Source organism: Dermochelys coriacea, chromosome 1 (assembly GCF_009764565.3).
Source record: "Dermochelys coriacea isolate rDerCor1 chromosome 1, rDerCor1.pri.v4, whole genome shotgun sequence".
NCBI classification, from domain to species: Eukaryota; Metazoa; Chordata; order Testudines; family Dermochelyidae; genus Dermochelys; species Dermochelys coriacea.
This window is the reverse complement of record NC_050068.2, coordinates 147,962,869-147,990,653: the sequence shown is the minus strand read 5'-3', so window position 1 is coordinate 147,990,653 and position 27,785 is coordinate 147,962,869. Positions and strand designations below refer to the sequence as shown.

Genomic DNA, 27,785 nt, shown 5'->3' with positions numbered 1-27,785 from the left:
ACAGAAAATTCTTTCCTGGGTAACTCAGATCCCATCCATCTAATATCCCATCTCAGGGGATTTGGCCTATTTACCCTGAATATTTAAAGATCAATTACTTACCAAAATCCCATTATCCCATCATACTATCTCCTCCATAAACTTATCAAGTAGAATCTTCAAACCAGATAGATCTTTTGCCCCCACTGCTTCCCTTGGAAGGCTATTCCAAAACTTCACTCCTCTGATGGTTAGAAACCTTCGTCTGATTTCAAGTCTAAACTTCCTGGTGGTCAGTTTATACCCATTTGTTCTTGTATCCACATTGGTGCTGAGCTGAAATAATTCCTCTCCCTCTTCTGTATTTATCCCTCTGATATATTTGTAGAGAGCAATCATATCTCCCCTCAACCTTCTTTTAGTTAGGCTAAACAAGCCAAGCTCCTTAAGTCTCCTTTCATAAGACAAGTTTTCCATTCCTCAGATCATCCTAGTAGCCCTTCTCTGTACATGCTCCAGTTTGAATTCATCCTTTTTAAACATGGGAGACCAGAACTGCCACAGTATTCCAGGTGAGGTCTCACCAGTGCCTTGTATAACGGTACTAAAAGCTCCTTATCCCTACTGAAAATGCCTCTCCTGATGCATCCCAAAAGCGCATTAACTTTTTTCACAGCCATATCACATTGGCAGCTCATAGTCATCCTATGATCAACCAATACTCCAAGGTCCTTCTCCTCTTCCGTTACTTCTAATTGATGCGTCCCCAACTTATAACTAAAATTCTTGTTATTAATCCCTAAATGCATAACCTTACACTTCTCACTATTAAATTTCATCCTATTACAATTACTCCAGTTTACAAGGTCATCCAGATCCACCTGTATAATATCCCGATCCTTCTCCGAATTGGCAATACCTCCCAGCTTGGTATCATCTGCAAACTTTATTAGCACACTCCCACTTTTTGTGCCAAGGTCAGTAATAAAAAGATTAAATAAGATCGGTCCCAAAACCGATCCCTGAGGAACTCCACTGGTAACCTCCCTCCAACCTGACAGTTCGCCTTTCAGTAGGATCCGTTGTAGTCTCCCCTTTAACCAATTCCTTATCCACCTTTTGATGTTCATATTCATCCCCATCTTTTCCAATTTAACTAATAATTCCCCATGTGGCACGGTATCAAATGCCTTACTGAAATCTAGGTAAATTAGATCCACTGCATTTCCTTTATCTAAAAAATCTGTTACCTTTTCAAAAAAGGAGATTAGGTTGGTTTGGCACAATCTACCTTTTGTAAAACCATGTTGTTTTTGGTCTCATTTACCTTTGACTTCAATGTCCTTAACTAATTTCTCCTTCAAAATTTTTTCCAGGACCTTGCATACTACAGATGTCAAACTAACTGGCCTGTAGTTACCCGGATCACTTTTTTTTCCTTTCTTAAAAATAGGAACTATATTAGCAATTCTCCAATCATTCGGTACTACTCCTGAGTTTACAGATTCATTAAAAATTCTTGCTAATGGGCTTGCAATTTCAGGTGCCAATTCCTTTAATATTCTTGGATGAAGATTATCTGGGCCCCCCGATTTAGTCCCATTAAGCTGTTTCAGTTTCGCTTCTACCTCAGATATGGTAATATCTACCTCTATATCCTCATTCCCATTTGTCATGCTACCATGATCCCTAAGATCCTCTTTAGCCTTATTAAAGACTGAGGCAAAGTTTTTGTTTAGATATTGGGCCATGCCTAGATTATCTTTAACCTCCACTCCATCCTCGGTGTTAAGCGGCCCCACTTCTTCTTTCTTAGTTTTCTTCTTATTTATATGGCTATAGAACCTTTTACTATTGGTTTTAATTCCCTTTGCAAGGTCCAACTATACTCGACTTTTAGCCCGTCTCACTTTATCCCTACATGTTCTGACCTCAATTAGGTACCTTTCCTTGCTGATCCCTCCCATCTTCCACTCCCTGTATGCTTTCTGCTTCTTCTTAATCACCTCTCTAATATGCTTGCTCATCCAGCTTGGTCTACAACTCCTTCCTATGAATTTTTTCCCCTTTCTTGGGATACAGGCTTCCGATAGCTTCTGCAGCTTTGATTTAAAGTAATCCCAGGCCTCCTCTACCTTTAGATCCCTAAGTTCTTCAGTCCAATCCACTTCCCTAACTAATTTCCTTAATTTTTGAAAGTCAGCCCTTTTGAAATCAAAAACCCTAGTTGCAGATTTATTTTTGTTAATCCTTCCATTTAGTTTGAACTGTATTAGCTCATGATCACTTGAGCCAAGATTGTCCCCTACAACCATTTCTTCTATGAGGTCCTCGCTACTCACCAAAATTAAATCTAAAATGGCATCCCCTCTAGTCGGTTCAGCAACTACTTGATGAAGGAATCCATCAGCTATCGCATCTAGGAAAATCTGAGCCCTATTATTATTACTAGCACTGGTCCTCCAGTCTATATCTGGGAAGTTAAAGTCTCCCATGATCACGCAGTTTCCATTAGTATTTACTTTATTAAAGACATTAAAAAGGGCTCTATCCATATCCAAATTTGATCCCGGAGGTCTATAGCACACCCCAAGCACTACCTTAGGAGAGGCTTTACTAGTTTTCTTCTCCAATGTAATTTTTGCCCACACGGACTCTGTCTTATCCATTGCATCGCTTCTTATTTCTTTACATTCTACCTCATCATTGATATACAATGCTACTCCACCACCTTTACCTTTGTTTCTGTCTTTCCTAAACAGCACATACCCTTCAATACCTGTAGTCCAGTCATGACTACTATTCCACCATGTTTCTGTTATCCCTATAATATCTGGTTTCACTTCCTGCACCAGTAGCTCTAGTTCCTCCATTTTGTTACCTAGGCTCCTCGCATTGGTGTATAAACATCTTAATTTTTGCTGTTTGGCCTCGCTCACATTTTGTACCCTATTCGGCAAAGTCATTCTACATCCAGTATAACCTATTAGACTAGTATCCACACTGCCCTCGCTCCTTATATACATTCTCCTACCCACGGCTGTATCCTTTCTTACTTCGTCTTCTTCCCTCTCAATGCTAAAATCTGGCGTGGAGATTTCCTGGACATCTCCCATCCATCTCCCCCTAATTCCTAGTTTAAAGCTCTCTTTATCAGTTGTGCCAGCTTCGATCCTAGAAGTCTATTTCCTTCCCTACTCAGATGGAGTCCATCCCGAGAGAACTGTCCTCTGTCCGTGAACGCCTCCCAGTGGCCATACATCCCAAAGCCCTCCTTATAGCACCACTGCCTAAGCCATCTGTTGATAGTCATAATCTTGTCACACCTTTGTTGCCCTTCTCTAGGAACAGGAAGGATCCCGCTAAAGATCACCTGAGCCTCAATTTCCTTAAGCGTCTTCCTAAGCCTAGCATAATCTCCCTTAATACTTTCCAGCGAGAATCTAGCCGTATCATTTGTTCCCACATGAAGGATAATTAGGGGATTCTTTCCCTCTCCCTTTAGGATTTTTTTCAACCTCAGGTCTACATCCCGTATCTTAACACCCGGAAGACAGCACACCCTTCTATTCTCTGGATCAGCTCTAGTTACAGGCCTGTCTATTCTTCTCAATAAAGAGTCCCCGATCACATAGACCTGCCTTTTCCTGGTGACGGTGCTATTCTCCAGTCTCTCCCCTGTTCCCTCTGGCTGCAAGTTCTTTCCATTCCTATTTTCCCTTATAATCTTCTTCAACCCATCCTGTATCCTACTGGGGCTCATATTTGGTGTAGTCTCCCTTGACTTTTCCGCTTTTCCTATAGGACTAGCCTCTCTTCTCTTCTTCCTTACCCTTCCACCTTCAACAAGAACCTGCTGAACCCTTCTTCATTTTCCAACTCTGCAAACCTATTCCTAAGCTCTATTTCTCCTTTACTAGCCCGTCTTTTCCTCTGCCTGGTTCTTTGAGTCACATGTTTCCACTGACCACTTTCCTCATCCAGTCTCCCCTCAAAATTCCCCAGCCCTGCTTCCATCCATGAGTCTGAGCTTTTCCCTTCGATACCTCATATCTTTGCTCCATCATCTGCTCAAACCCCTTCCTAAACTCAACAAGACTTTCCACCTGCATCTCCAAACCTCGGATCTTTTCCTCCATCAGCTCTATCAGACGGCATTTCATGCAGAAAAAAATTCTTACCGGTTCCCCCCTCCAGGATCATGTACATACCACAGCTTCCACATCCAGTCATCCTCAATGTGTCTTCTACTACAGGTGTCAATCCCACAGCTGCCTCCATATCTGTCATCGCCTTCCCACCTAAATCCTGTTAATCTGGGAAACACAAGGCACACCAAAAAGACCACCCCTCTCCAGCAAAAGCAAACCCCAAACAAGCACCACAATACAAACTCCCACTCAAACTCCCCTGTTTAGAGCTCTGTTTGCTAGCTCCTGTGCCACTGCAGCTGTCTGTGCCGCTGCCTGACTGGCTGGCTACCTTTATAGGACCCCTAGTCAGAAGTCCCACCCCCTAAGCAGGGCTCAGCTGCTCTCCCAGCACAAAGCCCCTACACACACACAAATACTAAAAATACAAAACCAAGTACAACTACCTTCTCCTCCAACAGAACTCCCACTCAAACTCCCCTGTTTAGAGCTCTGTTTGCTAGCTCCTGTGAGCTGAGCAAACACTGAAAACCCAATCCAGTGGGATTTCTTCAACACGTCGTCAGTTTTAAGAGGAACGGAGATACTAATCTCCTGCAATAAACCTTTGTAAAGTCCCATCAGAACTAAGTGAGCAGGACATGTTTGTTTGATGGTATTATATGTCATTCAAATTTATGTGGTAAATGGGATAAAATACAACATGGTTTTAAGAAAGGTAGACCATGCCAAACCAACCTGATCTCCTTTTTTGAGAAAGTAACAGATTTTTTAAACAAAGGAAACGCAGTGGATCTAATTTACCTAGATTTCAGTGAGGCGTTTGATACCGTCCCACATGGGGAATTATTAGTTAAATTGGAAAAGATGGGGATCAATATGAACATTGAAAGGTGGATAAGGAATTGGTTAAAGGGGAGACTATAACGGGTCCTACTGAAAGGCGAACTGTCAGGCTGGAGGGAGGTTACTAGTGGAGTTCCTCAGGGATCAGTTTTGGGACCACTCTTATTTAATCTTTTTATTACTGACCTCAGCACAAAATGTGGGAGTGTACTAATAAAGTTTGCAGATGATACAAAGCTGGGAGGTATTGCCAATTTAGAGAAGGACCGGGATATTATACAGGAGGATCTGGATGACCTTGTAAACTGGAGTAATAGCAATAGGATGAAATTTAATAGTGAGAAGTGTAAGGTTATGCATTTAGGGATTAATAACAAGAATTTGTGTTATAAGTTGGGGACGAATCAATTAGAAGTAACGGAGGAGGAGAAGGACCTTGGAGTATTGGTTGATCATAGGATGACTATGAGCTGTCAATGTGATATGGCTGTGAAAAAAGCTAGTGCGGTTTTGGGATGCATCAGGAGAGGCATTTCCGGTAGGGATAAGGAGGTTTTAGTACTGTTATAAAGGCACTAGTGAGACTTCACCTGGAATACTGTGTGCAGTTCTGGTCTCCCATGTTTAAAAAGGATGAATTCAAACTGGAACAGGTACAGAGAAGAGCTACTAGGATGATCCAAGGAATGGAAAACTTGTCTTATGAAAGGAGACTCAAGGAGCTTGGCTTGTTTAGCCTAATTAAAAGAAGGTTGAGGGGAGATATGATTGCTCTCTATAAATATATCAGAGGGATAAATACAGGAGAGAGAGAGGAATTATTTAAGCTCAGTACCAATGTGGACACAAGAATAAATGGGTATAAACTGACCACCAGGAAGTTTAGACTTGAAATTAGACAAAGGTTTCTAACCATCAGAGGAGTGAAGTTTTGGAATAGCCTTCCAAGGGAAGCAAAAGATCTATCTGGCTTTAAGATTCTACTCAATAAGTTTATGGAGGAGATGATATGATGGGATAATGTGTTTTTGGTAATTAATTGATCTTTAAATATTCATGGTAAATAGGCCTAATCCCCTGAGATGGAATATTAGATGGGTGGGATCTGAGTTACCCAGGAAAGAATTTTCTGTGGTATCTGAGTGGTGAATCTTTCCCATTTGCTCAGGGTTTAGCAGATCGCCATATTTGGGGTCGGGAAGGAATTTTCCTCCAGGGCAGATTGGAAGAGGCCCTGGAGGTTTTTCGCCTTCCTCTGTAGCATGGGGCACGTGTCACTTGCTGAGCATTCTCTGCTCCTTGAAGTCTTTAAACCACGATTTGAGGACTTCAATAGCTCAGACATAGGTGAGGTTTTTCGTAGGAGAGGGTGGGTGAGATTCTGTGGCCTGTGTTGTGCAGGAGGTTGGACTAGATGATCAGAATGGTCCCTTCTGTAACCAGATGGATGGATTTCAAGCACTCGGTCAACTTTTTCCAACTTCTTGGCTAAATTTAGGCAACATGTAAATCCATATTCAGGCCTGGTCTACGCTACAATGTTTTGATGGCATAGCTATGTTGGTTAGGAATGTGATTGTCAGAGTGTGTTGAACAGATCATAGACAGGATGAAAAATAAATAACAAAATAACAATATCAAAATAAATTAGGAAATTAATTGTACAGAAAAGAAACATTCAGAATATGCACAAACTAGGATTGAATTGGTAGCTTATTGAGAGTATGATGGGTGACATCCAGTGTGAATAAAATGGAGCCATATAAAGAGAAAAAACTGTTCTATTTATACAGGGCCATCATTTTTTTACAGAACGTACAGTGAACGCAGGGCCTGCTCTGCTCAATTACAAGATAAATGTAGATGCAACATTACCAGTGATAAGCAAAATGCAGAGTTCTGATGCATGTTTTCGGCAATCTCTCCGTTTTTTTTAAACAGGGTGCAGCCCACAAAGTCAACAGATATATGTTGGAATCTGCAGTCCTCAGCTGGGATACATGAATATAGTCTTGGGACACATTGTAAAGCACTCTGCACCACATTTGTCCCACAAGCTGTATTTTGCCTACCCCGGTATAGATTTTGTATGGTTCTGGGTTTGCTTGAGTTGTGACTAAATCAGTAAGAAGAAAACTGTGTTTTGAGCATCTCTAAAGCTCTTTGCAAGTGCAACCTGAGTAAATATCTGATTAGCTTGAGTAATTCATTCATTTCCTAAGAAACTGGTTGTTCTTTCCAGCATTTGGTGGTTGCTTGTTATCTGATATACACAATGCTCATACAGGCGGTAATACTATTGACTGCTTCTAAAGGAATATTCTGTGTGTGCCCTTGGTTCTTTTAGTAGCATTAGTATACTGTTAGGGACCTTATCACCCTTTAGTAGTTAGCAACTGACTTTTCTTCCTGTAACGGGGTTACATTATGCCCTTCCTTGCAAAAAATGTGTGGAAGAGGAAATCTTGGTTAGAAACGTTACAGGGTAGTCATTGCAAAAGAAACCAACAACTAAACACTGTACACTTCCTTCTTGGGGATGGGACCAGTGGAGAAGAGACCATCCCTGAGAATACCTAGCTAAATCTTAGACCAGAGATCTCAAACTGTGGTCCGCGGACCACCTGAGGTCCGTGAGCTCCATTCTGGTGTTCCCCGGGCCACAAAGAAGAGAATGAATAATTAGACTAATTAGGTGCCTGGACCCTGGAGAAGATGCACATGTAAGGTGAGTGGTAGCCTTGGGGAGAATAGGGGGTAGGGGGCAGTGGGGTGAGAAGAGGGGTGGGGGGAATTTGGGATGTGCAGGGCTGCGGTGGCCAGAGAAAGAGGCGACTTTCCCCAGCTCCAGGGCTGCAGCTGCTGGGGAGAGACTCCACTCCCCACAGCCCCAGCTCAGGGGCTGCCATGGCAGGGGAGAGAGGGAGAGACCCCCTTTTTTCCCAGCCCCAGCTCAGGGACTGCTGTGGCGGGGAGACCCCCCTCCTTCCCAGCCCCGTCTTGGGGGCTGCCGTGTAAGGGGGATTACCCTGTGTAATCTGAGGCAGTATCACATAGCATTAAGAAATCAAGTCTTCTGTGTGGTTTAGGGTTGACTATAGAGTATCAATGAGTATTAAAAAAATATTCCAAATCCAGATCTTTTCTAATTAAAGGGAAATCTTTAAAGGAATGCCAAGGACTGATAGGGAAACCACCCATAAAATGGAAGTCTTTCATTTCCTGTGATTTTTCACTTTCTGTCTCTAGACCATTTCTGTATCTGCTATATCTTTTTGAAATAGGATGACCAGAACTGAACACAGTATCACAGCTGAGAGTGTATCATTGATTTATATAATGGTATTATAATATTTTCAGTATTGTTTTCTATCCCGTTCTTTACGCATTCTAGCACTTTGCTTGCTTTCTTCACTGCAGCTTCACACTGAACAGAGGGTTTTCATTAAGCTGTCAACAATGACACCTAAGTGTGTTCGTAGGTTTTATTCTCTCTCTGTTCCATGTAGAGTTCCTGTGAATGTTGAACTTTTGTGAGTATGACCTGTATTTCTCATGCCTTCTAGTTCAACATCTAGAGTTTTGGGTTCAACCTAGTCAAAATACAAACTTGGAAATTTTTTCCCTTTGATTATCTTTATACTCATTCAGGGGCACTTTAGTATGCATTCAAGAATACTTTGTAGTCATTCAGTGATGCCTCATGATGTCTTTGCAATATTAGGATTAGTGTTCAAGTGGCACAGGAAACCTTGATACAAGTAACCTTAGAAGGATAGTTAGAAATGCTGAAGCATGTATTTAAAAAAAAGACTTGGTTTTAAAGGAAACTATATCTGGCTTTTCCTCCCAAACTGATCTAGTTACCATGAGAGGCTTTTTTTATTTTGTTTCTTGATTTAAATATCCAACTAAATATCCAATGTTGGGGTTGGTATTCTAGAGTTAAATGAACATTCATGTGTTTAGTCTGATAGATTCCTTTAAGTTAATTACTCAAAGCCCAGCATATTTAACTTTTTAAGTTTATGTAGCTGTTAATTAATGAGATACAAGCAAGTCCAAATGTCACACACTGTCACAAAGTGCCATATTATGTGACTTTGCTTGGGAATGAATCTCATTTAAAGATTGGAAAGAGCTATCCCCTTACCTTAAAAAAGTGCCAGTAGCATCCTTTGCTATGATGGTATCTAGTCCCTGACAGTTTTTCACTTTTCCTTTTAGTTAAGGGTACCAGCATTCCTAGGGTAGCCCCCTCACTTTCTGCATAAGCACTTTTTTTAAAATACAAAACAGAAATTGTATAGCCAATATGGTAGCAGAGAGAACATTTTTGAATGATATTCTGAATTACTCCTGAGAATGATAGCAAAAACATTTGTTCTATATGATCTGTGAGCTGCCCATATTTATTGCAATTGCATATTAACTCTGCAGTCTAAGAATGACTGTATGAATGTGAATTTTAACTATTTATGATAGCAGAAACTTGCAACAATTATGGGATGTCCAACGGTAGAGTACCATTTTTAAAAGCCCTGACACCCAGCCTACAATATAGTCTTTAGGGCATTTTCCAGTCTAATTTTAAATTACCTCTGGACTCTTGCACCTCAGGCGGGTGAAGGTGTGAAGGTGTTGCTGTCATTCTCTACAGAGAAAGAATGGGTTAGCTGGCATCAGACTGAAAGCATCTTCTTATAGGTGTGGCAAATGAGCGTGCTTGTGAGAAAGAAGACAGAATGGGGCAGACGAGTGGGGGAAGCTGTCAATCCAAAGTGAAAGGGTAGAACCAATAAAATCCCAAAGGAAATAACTCTTAGGCTGTCTCTGAGAATCTGCCTCAGAATAGCAAGAGCTCTGTGTCAAGATTTCCTCTGGTCAGAGTCGCTTCTTTAAGAGTCCAAACTGGATTTTCTCACCTAGTTGACTATTAATTGACTTTTTCCTCAGGAACTCTAGTTATACCTCTAAAAGAAGCAAGTTTATTTAGTCTTTCACAGAAGTCCTGTCTTAAAGTAATTGTAGAATACCAAACTCTTTTCAGCTCAGGTGAACAATGAAAGTAAGGAAAATGACGTACCTCCACCGCCTTGTTATATGCAGTCTGATCTTTGAACCCTGCTCTCAGTTGGATTTACAACCTCTTTTTGGTACAAACCTTTGTAGGTTTCTTTAGTTTGTGCTGGTTTGATTCCCTGCTGTTCAGCTCTCAATGAAAACTTCCTTCCCCTGAGTACAGCCTCTCTTTTTTGAGACAAGTGTCTTTCATCTAAAGCTATAACTGGGGCCAGCTAAAAGTATTTCCTGCTTCTTTCCAGTGTCACCTTAACTCCTGCCCTACAAGACAGCAGGCATGTTTCTGTATACGCCATCACACATCCACGAAACTGCCTGGAGTATTTCTGTTTTTAGGACAGTGGGTGAAAAGCAGCACATGCTCAGATGTCTGGATCCTTCAAAAGTCCACAGAAGAAGAAAAAAATAAGGCCAAACAGAATCGAAACATATTCTTCAAAATTGTAGAGCAGCCATTGTTCAAACAGAATGAATCTCTAAAATTTGCTGTTTCCACTGTAGGGAAAAATCAATGTACTGAGTATGTTCATTCAGTTAAGAACTGTATACGGAGCACCTCTGTTTACGGTTTTAGATGAGTGAAGTGAGCCATCAAGCTATAGAAGCCTCTGTTTAGTATCTTCAAACTGAAGGTTTAGTGATAAATGTGCAGGAGAAACTGTGGTCTGGGGGAGATAAGGAAGCCTCAAAAGGCAGCATTAAAATGGTTTGCACTCACTGAGTGTCTGAAAGAGAGTCAACTAGCCAATTTAGTTGAAAAAAAAACAAGACGACATCATTTCAGTGGGGAAGCAATAAGGGGACTGGAAATGGTAAAAACTGCAGTTCTTACCTCACCTGATTTGATCACAGGGAGTATGTGGGGCTAACACTGATGGTGCTGCAAGCTACCACCACTATGGACAGGGAGGAGGCAGACACATTGTGCTCTTGCCCCCTGCCGTGAAGTGCATTGATGCCAATTCTTGCAATTTTATCATAAGCATTGTGATATTTAGTGTTTGTCTTAAAGCCCCACTTCGTAGAGTCATGTGATGTGAGAATCTCAGCTCTTTTTTTAATGTAAGTTTCTAATTCTCAGCATTTCAGTTGTTGTGTTTAGTGTGAAGATGCTGGGTAGTGTTGGTGGCCTGTGACATAGAGGAGGTCAGAATAGATGTGCAGGTAATCCTTTCTGGCCTTAAGCTCTACGACTGTGTGACTCTAAATAGGAAAGCTCGAAAATGCAAAAGATAAAGTCTCAAAAACCAAAAGGCAAATAAAAAAACACACACCACATTTTTAAATCACTATTTTTGTGGTCTGATCCATGGTTTTTGAATACTCGTGGTTGGTAATACCATGAGCCAATCACATGCAGACTTGTTTTCCTGTAAACTATGAACGTAAGCTGCCCAATGCAGTCCAGTGCCGTAAAATGAAAAAATGAAGCCTAAACTGGGCTTTGCTGCATATGTAGTGTGTCTTAATTAAAATTCAGGTGATGTTTCACATGCTGTAGACTGTTCTACTTTTTTAGTGATAGGAAAACTTTTTTTAATTTGAAAATTCTTATTACAGCAGCTTCATACTATTTTGTTATAGCATATATATACTGCACAAATGGTTGTATTTAGTGCAAGTGAATTAGATTTAAGAAATTGTCACACATCAAACAAGTAAGAAAGGCTTCAAAAATAAGTATAGCAATCTGAGTTACCATCTCTTCTAAGTTTACTACAATAGAGAAAAATAATTGGTGATAAATCCTGATACTTTCTATGTTTACTTCACATTTCAATTTGTAGACTGCAGAGGAGCTATAATACAGCTTTAAAAGTGTATGTCCTCTTTCAAAAAAGAGTGGTTTGTCTAGTTATTCAAGTATTCTAGTGTAGTTGGTGATGAATAGTGCCAGGTGCAGCATTTAAATCTTTCTTCATTGTTTTGCTTCCACACATATATAGATTGCAAGGTCCATTCATTTGTAGCTGAATTACCTTTCTAAAGATATGATTTTTAAAAGCCAGATAAATACTGTTATAGCTGTAGATTTTGCAAAGCATTATTGATGTCCAAGGCCCATTTGGGTTCATTTACAGAGAGCATTCCCATGAATACTAGGGAATGGAGGAGATACTTAAAACGCATGTTTGAAATCCACATTGCATTAGAACCTTTACAAAAAGCTCTAGATATTTCACAAAGCAGTTACATTTTTAAGAATTAAAATAAATACTCAGTTTTATGGGAAATTACTCTAGCAATAATTTTTAATGCAAAAAACAAATGCCTACCCCTACCCTCCAAAAAAACCCCCAACCAGTCAAACAAAAACAAACAAACAAAGCAGTGGAAAAGCTCAGAGTGGAATTCAACCCAGTGCATGCGCACAAAGGCCTTAGTACCACTGAAGTCTTTAATATGGGGCTTATGTATGGTGTTCAAGGCCTATGTGGGAACCCTCTGCACATGACTGAGTTTCACCTGAGGAAATTAATTTAAATTTTGGAGTATAAAACATAATTATAAATATACCTAGTAATCTTGGACCTGATCTTTCAGAAGTTCTGAGCACCCAAAATTCCAATTAAAATCTGAAGGAGTTGTGGGTTCACAGCATCTTTCAAAATCAGGCCCATACCACTACTGTTGGTTAGACATTTATGATGTTGCCAACAGATGTAGTATTGGAGTTTTATCTTAAAATCACAGGTCCTTCACTTGTGTTGAAAACATGAACCTTAAAAACTCAAAAACCACAAGCCAAATAATTCCAAACTTTTTTTTTTAATATCATGCTGATGATTCTTGGGCTTGACTCATGCCTTTTTATACCTTGGGGGTTAGCAGTACTGCATCTCTCTTCCAAAATACTTTGAGATTGATACTTGATTCTATTTTCTGCTAAAAACTCTTTTTACTTTGCATTGCATAAAGAAGCTAGAAAGCAAGCTGGGGAAAAAATTTTGGATGGGGCTTTTTTTCCCCACCAGAAATGAAGATTTGTGTTGATTGAAATGTTTTGCAAATTCAGGTATCAAATTCACCAAATTGTTTCGGATGGGGAAAAATGTCAAAAAAATCAAAATGTTTTGTTTGAAAATTTAAAAATCAAATGTTTAGACCAGGGGTTCTCAAACTGGGGGTCACAAGGTTATTATATAGGAGGTTGCGAGCTGTCAGCCTCCACCCCACACCCTGCTTTGCCTCCAGCATTTATAATGGTGTTAAATATATTAAAAAGTTTTTTTAATCAGAAGCTTGCTGTGTGAAAGGGGTCACCAATACAAAAGATTGAGAACCACTGGTTTAGACTTTTTGGTTGAAAATTACTTTTCATTTTGAATTGTGCTTCAATTTTATTTTAAAAAAATGTATAGGAAACCCTCAAACTAAACTAAATGTTTGTTTTGTTCAATGCAGTTTGCTAAGAAAATCGAAATTTTTGGGGTCACCCAAAATGACTTTTTTCCTGATTTTTTGTGCCTTCAAACCAAGTAACTGCACAGTGGTAGCTGGAATGGCCCTGGTTAAGTTCCTAAGCAAAGCAGCTGTGTATGGGCATACTGGGGATGTGTGGGGCAGGAGGGGAAGTGGCTAGATTCTCAATCAATTTGCAGCTCTAGGGAAACTACAATACATTAGAGGGGACTACTCTAATTTATTTTGGGGGCTCTGCTGGCTGTTGACCAGCTCAAAATCCTAATGGTACAAAAGTGGCATAGATATTGCCAACTTTGCACCCCACACCATGGGCTAAGTCTTCTGTGCTGCATGTCCTGTGAGGCGTAGCACAGAATCTGGCCTGAATGTTGTTAGCAAGTCATAGACACTATTTCTGTTTCTCTTATACCCGTTTTCTTCAGCCACTTTGCCTGTATACTTTATGTGACTGGCTTAAAGCACTATCTCAATTCCTAGATAACTTTTTGCTTCCTTTACTAGAGCACCCTACTAAAAGAATAACAAGGCCTTTCTTGGGGAAATTTGTTTTTATTAAAGATGGGAAGGATATGAACATATTGCACATTTAATGGAATATAGGAGAAGAAATAAAATGGTGAGTTTCCTTTTCTTATCTGCTTGGATAATTTATTATTTGTTTAAGCTGGCAATTTGAAAATATGCTCTGAGAGCAAATGATAGGGCAAAACAATGTTATTAAACCTAAACAAAAAGTAAGTGAGAATATGAAAGTGTAACATACATGAAAAACCTAGGACTGAAGCTAGACTGAGTTTTATTGCTAGCCAGGCTGCTGCTGCTGCTGCCATTAAGGAAATTCAGGGTAAATATGAATGTGTGGCAGGCAGCAGTAAGTGCTATGGCAGTGAAAACACTTTAATTCATTGGCTTTACACTTCATTAGGTAGGTAATGAATTTCACACATTTCTAAACTTAAACTGTCAGTCTGACCATAATGTTTTTGCTCAGCAAGTACAAAAGTATATTAAGAGCCTCAGAAGAGCTGCTTTCTTTTAATAATGCTAATAACATTTTTGTTTATGTTCAGAGAAAATAGAGTACCATTTCATTAATTTCATATCTCATTTCTAAATAAATGCACTGACAAGTTGCATGTCTGCTGAAAACAGATGTCCTTTAAACATGTTTTTTTGTTGGGGTGATTATTAAAAGTGCCTTGGTCCATGAACAGAAACTAAATTCCTAATTAGAAATTCTTTCGTCTCAGAGAGCTTGCTTCAGTATTGAAAATTAAAGAAAAAAATATTAGCAAAACTTTTGGACAAAGATAAATAATTACATACTTGATCACTTCTAGTTAATAACTACATTCTTAAAAGTGGACAAAAAATAACAATTTGTTTCTTATTAAACTCTTCACAAACTTTTTTTATAAAATCAAAACTGAAATACATGGATCACTTAAATATTTATTGACCAAGGCTGATTAGAATAGCCGTAATCATGTAGAGCTCCAGCATGCTTAAGTATATTATGATAAAAAACAATGTGAAGCTTCACAGGTATATGATGAAGGTGAGACTTAAGAAAATGGATTAAACAACATCTCAAGAAAGGAGTGAGATGGCTCAATAAAGCAACCATTGTAGAAGATTATTAAATCAAATGCATCACTGGAACAGTTCTAGTAATGGAGCCCTCTGATTATTCTAATAGGACAATTCTAGAGATGTGTTTTTGAGTTTTAAGGATGTGATCTGATATCATCTAGATGCATGGGAACACTACAAAAAAAAGGGAGGAGGGAATCAGTTCTTCTTTCCATGCTTGTCCTTATATATTCCAGTGTTGGGATTCTTTCAGATTTTAATTCTTTTGATCAGCAGCATCCATGGGGTCCGTACCTGGACCCTAAGTGTATGATTACACTCCAAGTAAACATCCACTGCTGGCCTATGTCAGGTGACTTGGGCTTGCGGGGCTCAGGCTATAGGGCTGTTTGTTGCAATTTAGACATTCAGGCTTGGGCTGGAGCCCGGGACCTGCGGCCTCATGAGGGGGGAGGGTCCCAGAGCTCGGGCTGCAGCTCTAACCTGAATGTCTACTCCTCAGTTAAACAGCTACTAGCCCAAGCCAGCTGACATGGGCCAGCACAGGTGTTTAATTGCAGTGTAGACATACCCTGAGTGTTCTGCTTCCAGCCAATGGCATAAATTAAGCATAGAGTAATCCCAACCTATTCTCATTTCCTTCTTACCACCCATTGCTTTCAGTCAGAACTTGCAGTGTCCAGAGCTGTTTAGTCATTGTGTGATCAGCCCATTATATTGTAAATAGATAGATACTTAGCAGTTGGTCAGCTAGTGTTAATTGTAGAGGTTAATTTTTTTTTCTTTAGAAGAAGAAAACCTTTTGCCTTTTGCGTTAGTCTGACCCGGAACCAGCATTGGTTATTATGACTGAACACAAATCTTCAGACCTTAAAAATTTCCCTTCATGCAAAATGGTAATGTTTCTCAATGATGGCCATACCAGATGCTTATTGTGTGCCAGGGAAAGGGGCACATAACAGATGTGCTATTTGTAAATCTTTTTACAAAGAGATCCCAAAGAGCTAGGGAATCTTGTCTGAAAGTGTTCCTTCCTGAGAGGTAAATGCATCTCTCTTCAGACCCCGAAGTGGTTGTGGCAGAAATTCCTGAGCACATCTTGCAAAGAGTGCTCCTGCTGGCTCCTCTGCTTCCAGATCTGAGGCAACCCTTCCCAAAGATTCATCCTCCTTAACTGGTAAAACTTCAGGGAATACTGAGCCCATAAGTGGATGAGATCTGTCTCTTCCATCACATCTGTTCTCAAGAAGCCAGAAATCGCCTCCAATTATCTCAGAAAAGTGTAGCTCAAGGTTCAGAAAGGGTTCCTCTGGCACCAGAAACCATGCCTTCAGAACAACTTACTTGGTATCTGAAAAATCACCCAATACTGACCCCTCAGTACTCAGGCCTTTAATACCACCAATATCCCTGGTATTGACATGTCCAGTACCAATGCCATCCAGTCACCTTGCTTCGGAGCTGGCTTGCTCAGTATGGAAATCATATAAGGCATCAAGGGACCCTGTGGTCTCTTTGGTATCAGACTCACCACTGTTAGTGAGAATAAAGATACCTTTTCTGCCACCTCCTGCCAACCCTGTACTGGTGCCAAGCATATCAGTGATACTGATGAACAACAATCTGTGTCATGCTGGTATGGGACACGGCTAAAAGTGCCAATTTTGGATCAGCCTGCCAGGAAAAAGGGCATGTACCCCAAACTGGTGGTATATTCTCTCATAAGATTTCACCAAGCCAGTAACAAATGTATGTTTCCAAAATACTATACTAGTTATTATGAAGCCACAGACAGTCTCCTTTAGGACCTCTAGCCCCTCATGTACCACACAGATGAACCAGACTTCTATGATAAATGATTATTAAAACCAGAAATAGCATATATTAGGTTCTTCCAGTTCCAAAGAACCAGACACATACCCCAGATCAAAATATACTTCAGATTTTACCCCAAACCCACACTGGTAGCCAATCCTTTAGTAACTAAGAATTAAAGATTTATTAATATAAAAAGGAAGAGTTATGAAGATGTTAAAATGAATCATATACATTACAGTTGATTTCAGAGTTTGTAGATGAGGATAATAGCAGTGATATTAAATCTGACAGTTTGTAATAAGTCTTTCCAGTTCATCCCAAATACTGGGGCTTCAGTCCATTGTTCAAAGCCCTTCTGTGTTAGCAATCATCATCCAGAGATGTGGAGCAGGAGAGAAGCAAGGGGATAATGTCACACTTCCCAATTTATACCCCCCCCAGTCTATGTGCGGAAAGTTACTGTCTCAAACATGGATCACATGATCTATGTACACTGCTGAGTCACTGGGTCTCCATTGTCCATGGGAGATGGCCCATTGGAAGAGTTGATTCTCCTCAATGGCCCATCAACCATGGCTGGCTGGTTTGGATGTAAATCTTTCTTGTGGGTGTTACGCAGGAACCCAACATGTTTGGGATACAACCACATAGCAAAGAACCATAACTTCATGTGCAATGATAACACTGACATATAAACAGACTAACATTATTCCTCAGATTACAATGTTTCAAATGATATTTTACAAGGCATACTGTGTACAAGATCTATTGCATTTGCATAACCATGGTAGCAACAGTGATATAAATGGTCAGCTCCCTTTTTATACCAGCATCACAGTTTGAAGGTACTCTTAGCACTCCAGCTGGAACTGCTGTACCTCTCCATGAGGAGTATGCCTCATCCTCAGTTTCTGATGTTAGTAGGGAGATGTCACCAGTTTGTTCTCTGGAGACGAGACACTCAGGCCAGTACACGCCAGAGAGGAAGAGAGGCAGCCAAGAGCTCAGTTTTATTACCCCAGCCATGATACTTCCAATGAAGGATACTACTCCATGGCCATCTGCTTCATATGCCTATCCAAACCTTTAGGCTTATTTTAGGTGCAATGGAGACTTCATCAGGCTAGAAGAACAGTGTCTCCACCCCAATCCAGAGCTAGATCCCCTTTCCTGCCAAACATGAAGCCAGCACAATCTGCCCCACTGCCAATCTTTTGCTGTATATTTTTTAGAGAAGGCAAGATAAAATAAATGTGCCTTGCGCTTTGAATATGAAGTAATGAGGTTTGCGTTAGTCATTAGTTTTTGGTGGAGTTCATTCTACAGTCTCAACTGCCCCCAGAGAAAGTTCTGTCTTCCACACAGATGAGCTTTACTTTGATTATCTGAGAGTTCCATTGCGCCAGAGAAATGTTCGTTGTTGACCACTCTCTTTGTCGCAGCGCTTTAGAGGAACTTTTAGATATCTTGGACTCAGGCAATGGAGTGTTTTGAAGACAAGGACTGAGACTTTGAATGTGATTCAAAATTCTATGAGAAGCCATTGTAGCGAGGAGAGGGCAGGTTTGATATGTTTGCAGTAGCCTGTGTTGCTGAGGACACACACTGCAGCAGTCTGTACTAGTTGGAGTTTTCTAAGTGGTGCAGGCTTCATGCCCAGCTGAGACATGGTGAAGGCATGAATGACTGAGGCCCACTCTTCATCCACCAGGATGGTACAGAGTCTCCTAGCCAAGAGATGGTAGAATGCCATCCAGATGCTGAACAGCTCCTGCCTGGGGATGGAGCCATTCAGCAGTGGAGTGGCTCCCCCTACAGCCAGGCACTATCCTCCTATGCACATTCGTTGCTGGGAGGATCTCTGCTCTGCCCCGCTCAGACTGCAGCTTTTCCTGCACATTGAGCATGCAGGGATTGAGTGTCATAGGTCCTGCGACAGCACATGGAGCACTCTGCAGCTTCACTGACATAGACCCGTTCCCTCACTCATATGACACCACAGCTCCCTGTGCTGCGTCAGGACTGGTGACATGTAATCCCTGCAGGTGCAATCTGTGGGGAAGGCTGCAATCCCAGCAGGTTCGGGGGGGAAGAGATATCTTTATCAAGCATCATTCCAAAGTAGACACACTCAAGTACATGCATCCGATGAAGTGAGTATTCACCCACGAAAGCTTATGCTCCAATATGTCTGTTAGTCTATAAGATGCCACAGGACTCTCTGCCACTTTTGCAGATCCAGACTAACATGGCTACCCTTCTGATACTTGACATCAAGGACTGATTATACCCATTTTAGTAGGGCTGTTTTTCAGTCATTGTTGAGGTAGATCCCAGCACCCACCTCCAGAGATCTAGGTCAGGGGTTCTCCATCTTTTTCTTTTTGACCCCCCCCCCATCCCCCAACATGCTATAAAACACATGGCTCACCTGTGTTACAATAGCGGATTTTCTGCATATAAGAGCCAGGGCTGTAATTAGTGGGTAGCAACAGGGCAATTGCCTGGGGCCTCATGCCACAGGAGCCCTGCAAAGCTACATTGCTCAGGCTTTGGCTTCAGCCTCAGGTAACAGGGTTCAGGGCCCAGTCTTCAACCCCAGGAGGCAGGGCTTCGGCTTTCTGCCCTGGGCCCCAGTGAGTCTAATGCTGGCCCTGCTTGGTGCCCCCCCCCCAAAAAAACCTGCTTGTGGCCCCTTACGCAGGCTTGGACCTCTGGTTGAGAACCACTGATCTAGGTCACTGCTTATGAGTCAGCAACAGTGGAATATATATGGACAAGCACTCAAAGAAGAAACGGTTTCTTACTTTACAGTAACTGTGGTTCTACAAGATGTTTATTCCATATATTCCATGACCACCCTCCTCCACTACTGTGGAGTCTTCTAACAACTGGATTCTGTACTGGCAAAGGGACTGAGAGACAGTCGGGTCATCCTACCCTGTATGCTCTTGGTTGGAGTCACAAGGACACTCAGGCACTGGTGTGACCCCAATAGACACCGTCAGCCAAAAGAATCTGAACTTGAGTTGATAGGTGCAATGGCACCAACAGTGGAATAAATATGGATAACATGTCTTGAGGAACCACAATTATTATAAGGAAAGTAACAGTTTCTTTGATTCAGTTCAGTGGTATGATGGGTTGTGAGAAAAACTAACACTTTATAATGCAAAAATGTGAAAGTAAGCAAAGTTTTATACCACAAATCTTACTGAAAAATCCAAACGTGAATTAACACTTCACAAAGTAGAAATAAGTAAATGACAATCGACTAGCCGAAAAACTTAAAGAAAAATGTCTCATAATGAAATACTTGGAATGGAAGTCACAACAACCATAGATTCTATTAAACATGTATATAGCCGTCTAGTTGCTAAGATAAAACTGAGAAAGTGTTTATGTTTTAGAATGAAAATATACTTAATGCCCTTGAAAAGGACTTGAAAACTGAAAAATGGGAAGAGAAAGAGGAAATTTTGAGGACAACAAATCTTATAAAAAGGATTAATGTTGACAGCTCTGAAGCTGAGTTAGTGTGCTCCTTGGGCAAATAATGACAATGTGATATTTTTATACAGTCTCCACATTAGAAACCTTTTATCCACAAAAATCTATACTTCTTTTATGTTTTCAACATATTCCAGCATTGCACTTGTTGACAAGTTAACATAAACTAACAAAATACTACCTATTTTCTAATAACTACTGAATAGCAATCTGGGTCCTCATTCCATCCCACTTCTCAAGACCTTGTGAATAAACTGATGATAGAATTATCATATCTATTAATCATGTATTCTATTTTCAATTAAAGGGGCACACAAACTTTAAAAAATTCAAACAGAAGTGTGTGATTTTATTCTCCTTTATTTACAAGTAACGTCTAAAATCCTTACAATTGCAGAGATTAGAAAATCTAAATATTTTCTCCTTTTTTAGTTTATTTACTTTATATAGTTGAGTGGTCACTTTCTTTTTTTCCTGTTATATTTGGTCAGTGCTCATCCTTTAAAATGCTGAGCACTTCTGGGAGCTGTTGAGAAACCTGAGATCCTTTTAATGTCAATTGGAGATTCAGAACATGCCGCACCTTCCAGGATTGGGCCTTTGATTATTCACTTTTTTCGCTTGGTGTCTTTCACATTGCAGCATAGCAGAAAGAAACATTTAAAATATCGGAAACTACAGCAGCAAAGCCTGAAACTATTCATAAGTAATTTTTCAAAATTGACTAAATTTCAAGTGGACTGTGTCCTTTCATTGTGAGCATTGTTGCAAGGGATAAACATTGAAACACTCAAAGATCCAAATAAACTCCATTTCATTTTTAGTTAAGGAATGTCTTGCATCTGTAATTCCTTTTGGCTATATGATATATTAGTAACCAGTATCCTAGTATTCTAAAGTTATGTTCTTCAGGAGGTCAAACTAAAACAGAGGTTCTCAAACTTTTTTTGTTGAATTTTCAAATATTAATCATGGACTCCCAACTAAGAAACTGATAGACAACGATATATGTGTACTTCATATAAACACTTACTGTTAGTGATGCTTAAAGAAAAAGATTATAAGAATACTTACTGATATCAGTGAGATGGGTGACACTGCTTCTTACTGCAGTCTGTCTGTCCTTGGTGTGATGGTTGACAAGCAAACTCGTAGATCATTCTTCACTTCTAGACAGAACCTGAACTTTGTCTTCATAGCTGTCATGGCAGAGAATGATGCTTCACGTGATATGTTGTTGGGAAAGGAAGCAACACTTTCATTGCTTCCTTAACTAAAACTGGGTACTCTGCAGCAACAGTTGGTCAAAACTGACAAAGTGCCTGTTCCTGAAACTGATTTTTCAGTGTGCGGTCACAGGATAGTTCAAGCAGCTCCTGTTCTGCTTTTCCACTCAAACAGCAAGATCACATTGCACAAGCTGAGAACAAATCCCAAACCCAACAATTTTCCTCCATGTTTATATTTTTAAAGTAAACTCTGAAGTACTCCGCCAAAGTTGAAAGGTGAGCAATGGTCCTGTCTCTCACACAGTCAATTGTCATGCTGTTAGTATCCAGAAATTCTGTCAGTAGTGGAACCATATCTGCGATTCCACTGCTCGGTCTACTATTCCAAATCTCTTATTTTCTTCTGAAATGCTGCAGTTGTGTCACTCACCTCAAGTATGGTTGTATCGCCCCCTTGTGTGGAGAGTTTCAGTGCATTCAACAAGTTTAAAATGTCTGCTAGATGTGCAAGCTTCACAATCCATATCGGGTCAGAAAAGTGTGCAGTGATCTTGTGCATAGAAAGAAAACTCAGCAGCTATTTGTGAAACTCAAAAACTCTTTTCAACTTTCTGACACGAGATAGCCAATGCACTTCCATATGAAACAATAATTTGTCATATCCTGCATCCATATCTAAACATAGCTTTGCAAACAGGCGTGAATTCAAAGGCCAGGACTTTATGAAATTCACATCTGTCAAGGCTGCATTTAGTATGTAATGTAATTTGGGTTCCTTTTTTTTTTTTTAATGTAAGGGCCTGGCGATGCAACATCCATTGCAATCATCCATCACTAAATTCCATAAAACCAAAATCATTATAACTTTAATAAAACTTTCTGTTCTTTATTTGTTTCTTACTACTTGACTGCATTGTCCATGACTTCAGCACAACTAGCAGTACTAGTATGAGGACATTTTAAAAATGTATCCATATTCAATGTAATTTACTTACACACTGTAAAAATGTATTCCACTTCCACCCGCCAAAGACTTCTTAGTCATAAAAAAACCTAGACTTCACTTCTGATTTGCTGTTGCAAGGAGTGATAAATTTTACATTGTGCAGTGTGAGTATTACAGCATTGTTCATGCATCATTGAATATGTTTTGTAAACAGAAATAGTAGATTTGTCAGTTTTAATTGTTATGCAATGCAGACATGTGGTGAGATTACTTTTTTACATTTTTTTCATAATATTTTGCAGACCTATGGGATCCATGGACCCCAGTTTTAGAACTGCTGGACTAGATGATCATAATAGTTCCATTTGGGCTTGAAATCTATGAATGTATTGGGAAAAGATTACCTTTATGGCAAGACTTAGATGTGCTGATGACACTGCCTATGAAAAGGGGGTTAGGGTGCAGGGTGCAGGAGGGGTTTGGGGTGCGGCTCCAGCCTGGCGCTGCTTACCTCAAGCGGCTCCGGGATGGCAGTGGTGCACAGCAGGCCTAAGGCAGGCTCCCTGCCTGCCCTGGCCTCATGCTGCTCCCGGAAGTGGCCAGCATCTCCAGCAGTGGCTCCGGGAGGTGAGGTGGAGCAGGTGGCTCCACCATGCACTGCCCTCGCCTGCGGGTACCACCCCCGAAGCTCCCATTAGCTGCAGTTCCCTGTTCCTGGCCAATGGGTGCTCTGGAGGTGGGGGGTGCATGCTGGCGAAGGCAGCACGTAGAGCCCTCTCCTTCCTCGGTCTCCTCCCCTCCTCCCTGGGCTTCAGGGATGTGGTGCCGGCCGCTTCCTGGAGTGGCACAGGGCCAGGGCAGGCAGGGAGCCTGCCTTAGCCCTGCTGAGCTACAGGGCTGGCAATCCCGTGGGAGAGAGCCCACTCTAAAATAGCCAGGATTCTGGTGATTAGGTCACTTACCGGGATGTGAGAGACCCAGGTGACAGCCCTTGCCACCAGGCTATAGAGAGTCTTTCTCTCCCTCTCTCTGTCTGGGGAGTCTAAGGACAAAGGATCTGCCTTTTGGGGGTTCTTTGTTCCTATTTTTTTTTAAATTGATTGGATAGTAAATTGTTTGGTTCTTTTTGTTGGTCGGTCCCTGGACTGGTTGGATACTAAACCAGATGGGAGAACTGGGTATAGACAGGTCGACCTTAAAATTTAGTCACTGAAGATGGGAAGAGTATATATGTATTTTCATTTGTGAGGGGGCCTGGGCTTTCCTTTGTCTGTTTAAATAGTCAGAGATAGCCCCTACCCCGAATTGCTTAAAATGTGCATATACGATGTGGCCCTGATCTTGGGCCCTCCACGTGTGATGGAAATTCAAATAATTAGTAATAATAATTTCATAGATAAAGGGAACTGAGAAACAGAAAGTGAATGATTTGCCCAGGGCCGCACAGAGCAGCAGATACTCAGCTCATTGTACTAAGCATTGTACAAACACATGGGAAAACACAGTCCCTTTGCTGGTGAGATTATATCTTAGATTGTCAATTATAAGAATGTTTTATTTCAGAGTAGCAGCCGTGTTAGTCTGTATTCGCAAAAAGAAAAGGAGTACTTGTGGCACCTTAGAGACTAACAAATTTATTTGAGCATAAGCTTTCGCACGAAAGCTTATGCTCAAATAAATTTGTTAGTCTCTAAGGTGCCACAAGTACTCCTTTTCTTTTTATGAATGTTTTAGTAATTGCAGAATCTATCCACTATTTCAGTTGCTTTTCTCTTAGTTTTGCTGATCATTTTTTCCAGTTTATTTTTATTCTTCCTTTCATCTCTATAATTGTTTGTCTCATTGAGATTGTTCTAAGTGAGGATGCCTTGCTGAATCTTATGTCGGGTTTTGTTACTATTTGTTATTTGGAGGAAGTTGCATAGAAAGACTGCACTAGGGTGACATCATTGGAGTGGCATTGGATTAGTGACTGCCCAGGCTGTACTTCTTTTTGAAGAGGTCTTAACCCCCTGATACAGTGCTGCTGCTTAAGTGCTCCATTTTCAAATCGTACTACTCTTTGCATTTCTAGATCACACTATTTTAGAGTGCTCATTTACTTTTTCCACAAATTCACTTTTCCGAGGAAAGGATGAGCCGTGGGCAGCTCAGATAGCTCAATACATAAGTTGTTTGTTTTCAGCAGTAGACCGAGTTATATTAGTTTTATCCAGAAATGAAGTATAGCAGAGCAAATAACTTAATAAACAAAAATTGATCTCAAGTTAGCAGCTTTACTTGCTGGGATTGTTCTTTTACTGGATACTAAATCAATGGTAACTGGATTATAAAATAGTTATCTAGTGTTTGATTTTTTTAAATGTAATTTTCTCGATTGTTAGTACTTCCTGTATCTTACTAAACCAATAAATCAGCTCAGGGTATCTCACTTTTCCCTCTTTAATGACATAACAGCTGTTGAACTACTGGTGGCACTAGTGATACAAAACAAATTTAATAGCACTCCTGAAATTACAAGCCTCCACTGCTAGAGTCAAGTGAAGTGTCTAGAGCAGTGCTTCTCAAGCTATCTGATGTGGGGGACTGGCAATTTTTTTTCCCAATGTGCGTACAGACTGGCAGCCGATGGCTCGCGGACCGGCACCGGTCCACTACTTTGAGTAGCACTGGTCTAGACTATTCAATGACATAGAGGGAGATGCAGGGAGCCCTTCTGGACTGGGCAGAAGAGGCCATGTGGACCCCTGTCCAATCCCTAGGATACTATCACAAAAATGCCTATACTTGCTTTGTCTGGTGGCATTTATTTTTTCCCCAATCTATGCGATGGGATGGACAGCATGAAAAAGGGCACCACTGTATCAGCAAAATTGGAACCACTTGACTGGAGCACTGGGAATTACAGTGTGTTAAGGTAGGGGATTGTTTGGGGGAAAATATTAGTTAAAAATAATAATAGTTATAATCAGGAAAAACTTTGATATTTTGCTTGTGTATAGTTTGTCTGGCTTGTCTCATTAGACTGTAAGCTCTTCATATAGGATGATCTCTAACTATGGGTTTACAAAGGATCTAACACAATGTAATTCTGTCCTGGTTGAGGCCCTTTAGTGCTATTGTAATATTCATAAATAATAATTGTAAAAAGATGAATGGTTCACAATTTGTAGTAGTTTAACCAGGGACAAAGAGTTCTGCTTTGCTACTCTTATGTTGTGTGTTGCCATCAGATATGAAAAAAAAAGGTTGAGATGTACTGATTCTTAAATAGTCTGTGTACACAAAAAAGTTCAGATAGTGGCACACATGAAATAAGAACAATTTAAAATTTCTCTTGGTAAATCACAGAAGGAAAAAGTGATACCAATCTCCAGATATGGCTCCATTCTTCTGCCAGATCTCTCTCCTTATATCCCCTCTTGTGGTGGGGTGGACAGACACCACACTGGATCAGAGTATGAAGGGGTTAATGGAAACTGACACTGGTACTGACCCTGCCCTGCAGCATCTGATCTCAGTATCAAACCAAAGTGGAACTTTTCAACATTAGGGAGGAAAAAGGGAGGAAGAAAAGTGCAGAAGGGAGCTACCATGGTAGAAAGATCTTGGGGTCTGAGAGAGAAAGAATGTAGGAGTTGGCTGAAATGAGCAGCCCTGCACTTAGGAACCTTAGGAGCAGTCAAGCCTTGGAACAAGGCTAGCAATGGGCTTTGTCTTACTGTTTTATTTATTAATTGTGTAAAAACCCCAAGAACAGCATGAGTTTTGACCCTACACAGGGCACCTCACATAGATTACATTAATTCTATGTGTTCCTAATTTATAAATCACCATAATATCTAGGTGCTGTAGTAAAAAGATGAAGGGCAAGAATCTGATCTCAGTTATACCATTGGAATCCAGAGTATAATTAGGACAATTACTCTAGATTTATAGTATTGTGTAGCTTGGTGTGACAGAGTGAGAATAGCCTAAGGCTGACTTACCACTCTCCATTTGGTAAACATATCCACTTCAGAGCTTCAGAGTCTCAATGCATGGATGAGACAATGGTGTAGAGAGGAGGGGTTTAGATTTATTAGGAACTGGGGAAACTTTCCAGATAGGGGGAGCCTATACAGGAAGGATGGGCTCCACCTAAACCAAAGTGGATCCAGACTGCTGACACTTAACATTTAAAAAGGTTGCAGAGCAGTTTTTAAACTAAGAGATGGGGGAAAGCTGATTGCTGCAGAGGCGCACGTGGATCAGACAGAGACTTCTCTTAGAAGAGAGTCTATTGATAGAGATTCTCTAGATTGTAGTCAGGACGAGGGGATGGAAAACGATAAAGTATGGGCCAGATCAGACAAGAAACGTTCACATAAAGAATCTGACACAATAGAAAAGGTCAGACAAATAAACAGTGACAAGTTTTTAAAGTGCTTGCACACAAATGCTAGAAGTCTAAATAATAAGATGGGTGAACTAGAGTGCCTCATGTTAAAGGAGAGGATATTGATATAATAGGCATCTCAGAAACCTGGTGGAGTGAGGACAATGGGACACAATCATTCCTGGGTACAAAATATATCGTAAGGACAGAACAGGTCATGGTGGGGGGGAGGGTGTGGCACTATATGTGAAAGAAAATGTAGAATCAAATGAAATAAAAATCTTAAATGAATCCACATGCTCCATAGAATCTCTATGGACAGTAATTCCATGCTCTAATAAGAATATAAGAGTAGGGATCTATTATTGACCGCATGACCAGGACAGTGATAGTGACGATGAAATGCTTAGGGAGATTAGAGAGGCATCAAAATAAAGAACTCAATAGTAGTGGGAGATTTCAATTATCCCCATATTGACTGGGTACATGTCACCTCAGGACGAAATGCAGAGACGAAATTTCTCGATAATTCTCTTCTTGGAGCAGCTGGTACAGGAACCCACAAGGGGAGAGGCAACTCTCTATCTAGTCCTGAGTGGAGCTCAGGATCTGGTCCAAGAGGAAACTATAACAGGACCGCTTGGAAATAGTGACCATAATATAATAACATGTAACATTCCTGTGGTGGGAAGAACACCTCAACAGCCCAACACTGTGGTATATAATTTCAGAAAGGGGAACTATGAAAAAATGAGGAGGTTAATTAAACAGAAATTAAAAGGTACAGTGAATAGAGTGAAATCCCTACAAGCTGCATGGACACTTTT

The 27,785-nt window shown here is 40.5% G+C and overlaps 1 protein-coding gene across 11 annotated transcripts in view; it reads left to right on the top strand.

The window, feature by feature from the left end:
- DMD (dystrophin) overlaps positions 1 to 27,785 on the top strand; it is a 1,935,994-nt gene that overhangs the window by 1,455,143 nt on the left and 453,066 nt on the right. Inside the window, exon 1 of one of the 11 annotated variants that reach the window (XM_043505396.1) lies at positions 21,482 to 21,487. The exons of the other annotated variants lie outside the window; for them this stretch is intronic. The gene's annotated coding sequence lies outside the window, so the exon portion shown is untranslated. Of the gene's footprint in view, positions 1 to 21,481; positions 21,488 to 27,785 lie in introns of those variants that run through there. 11 annotated transcript variants of the gene reach the window in all.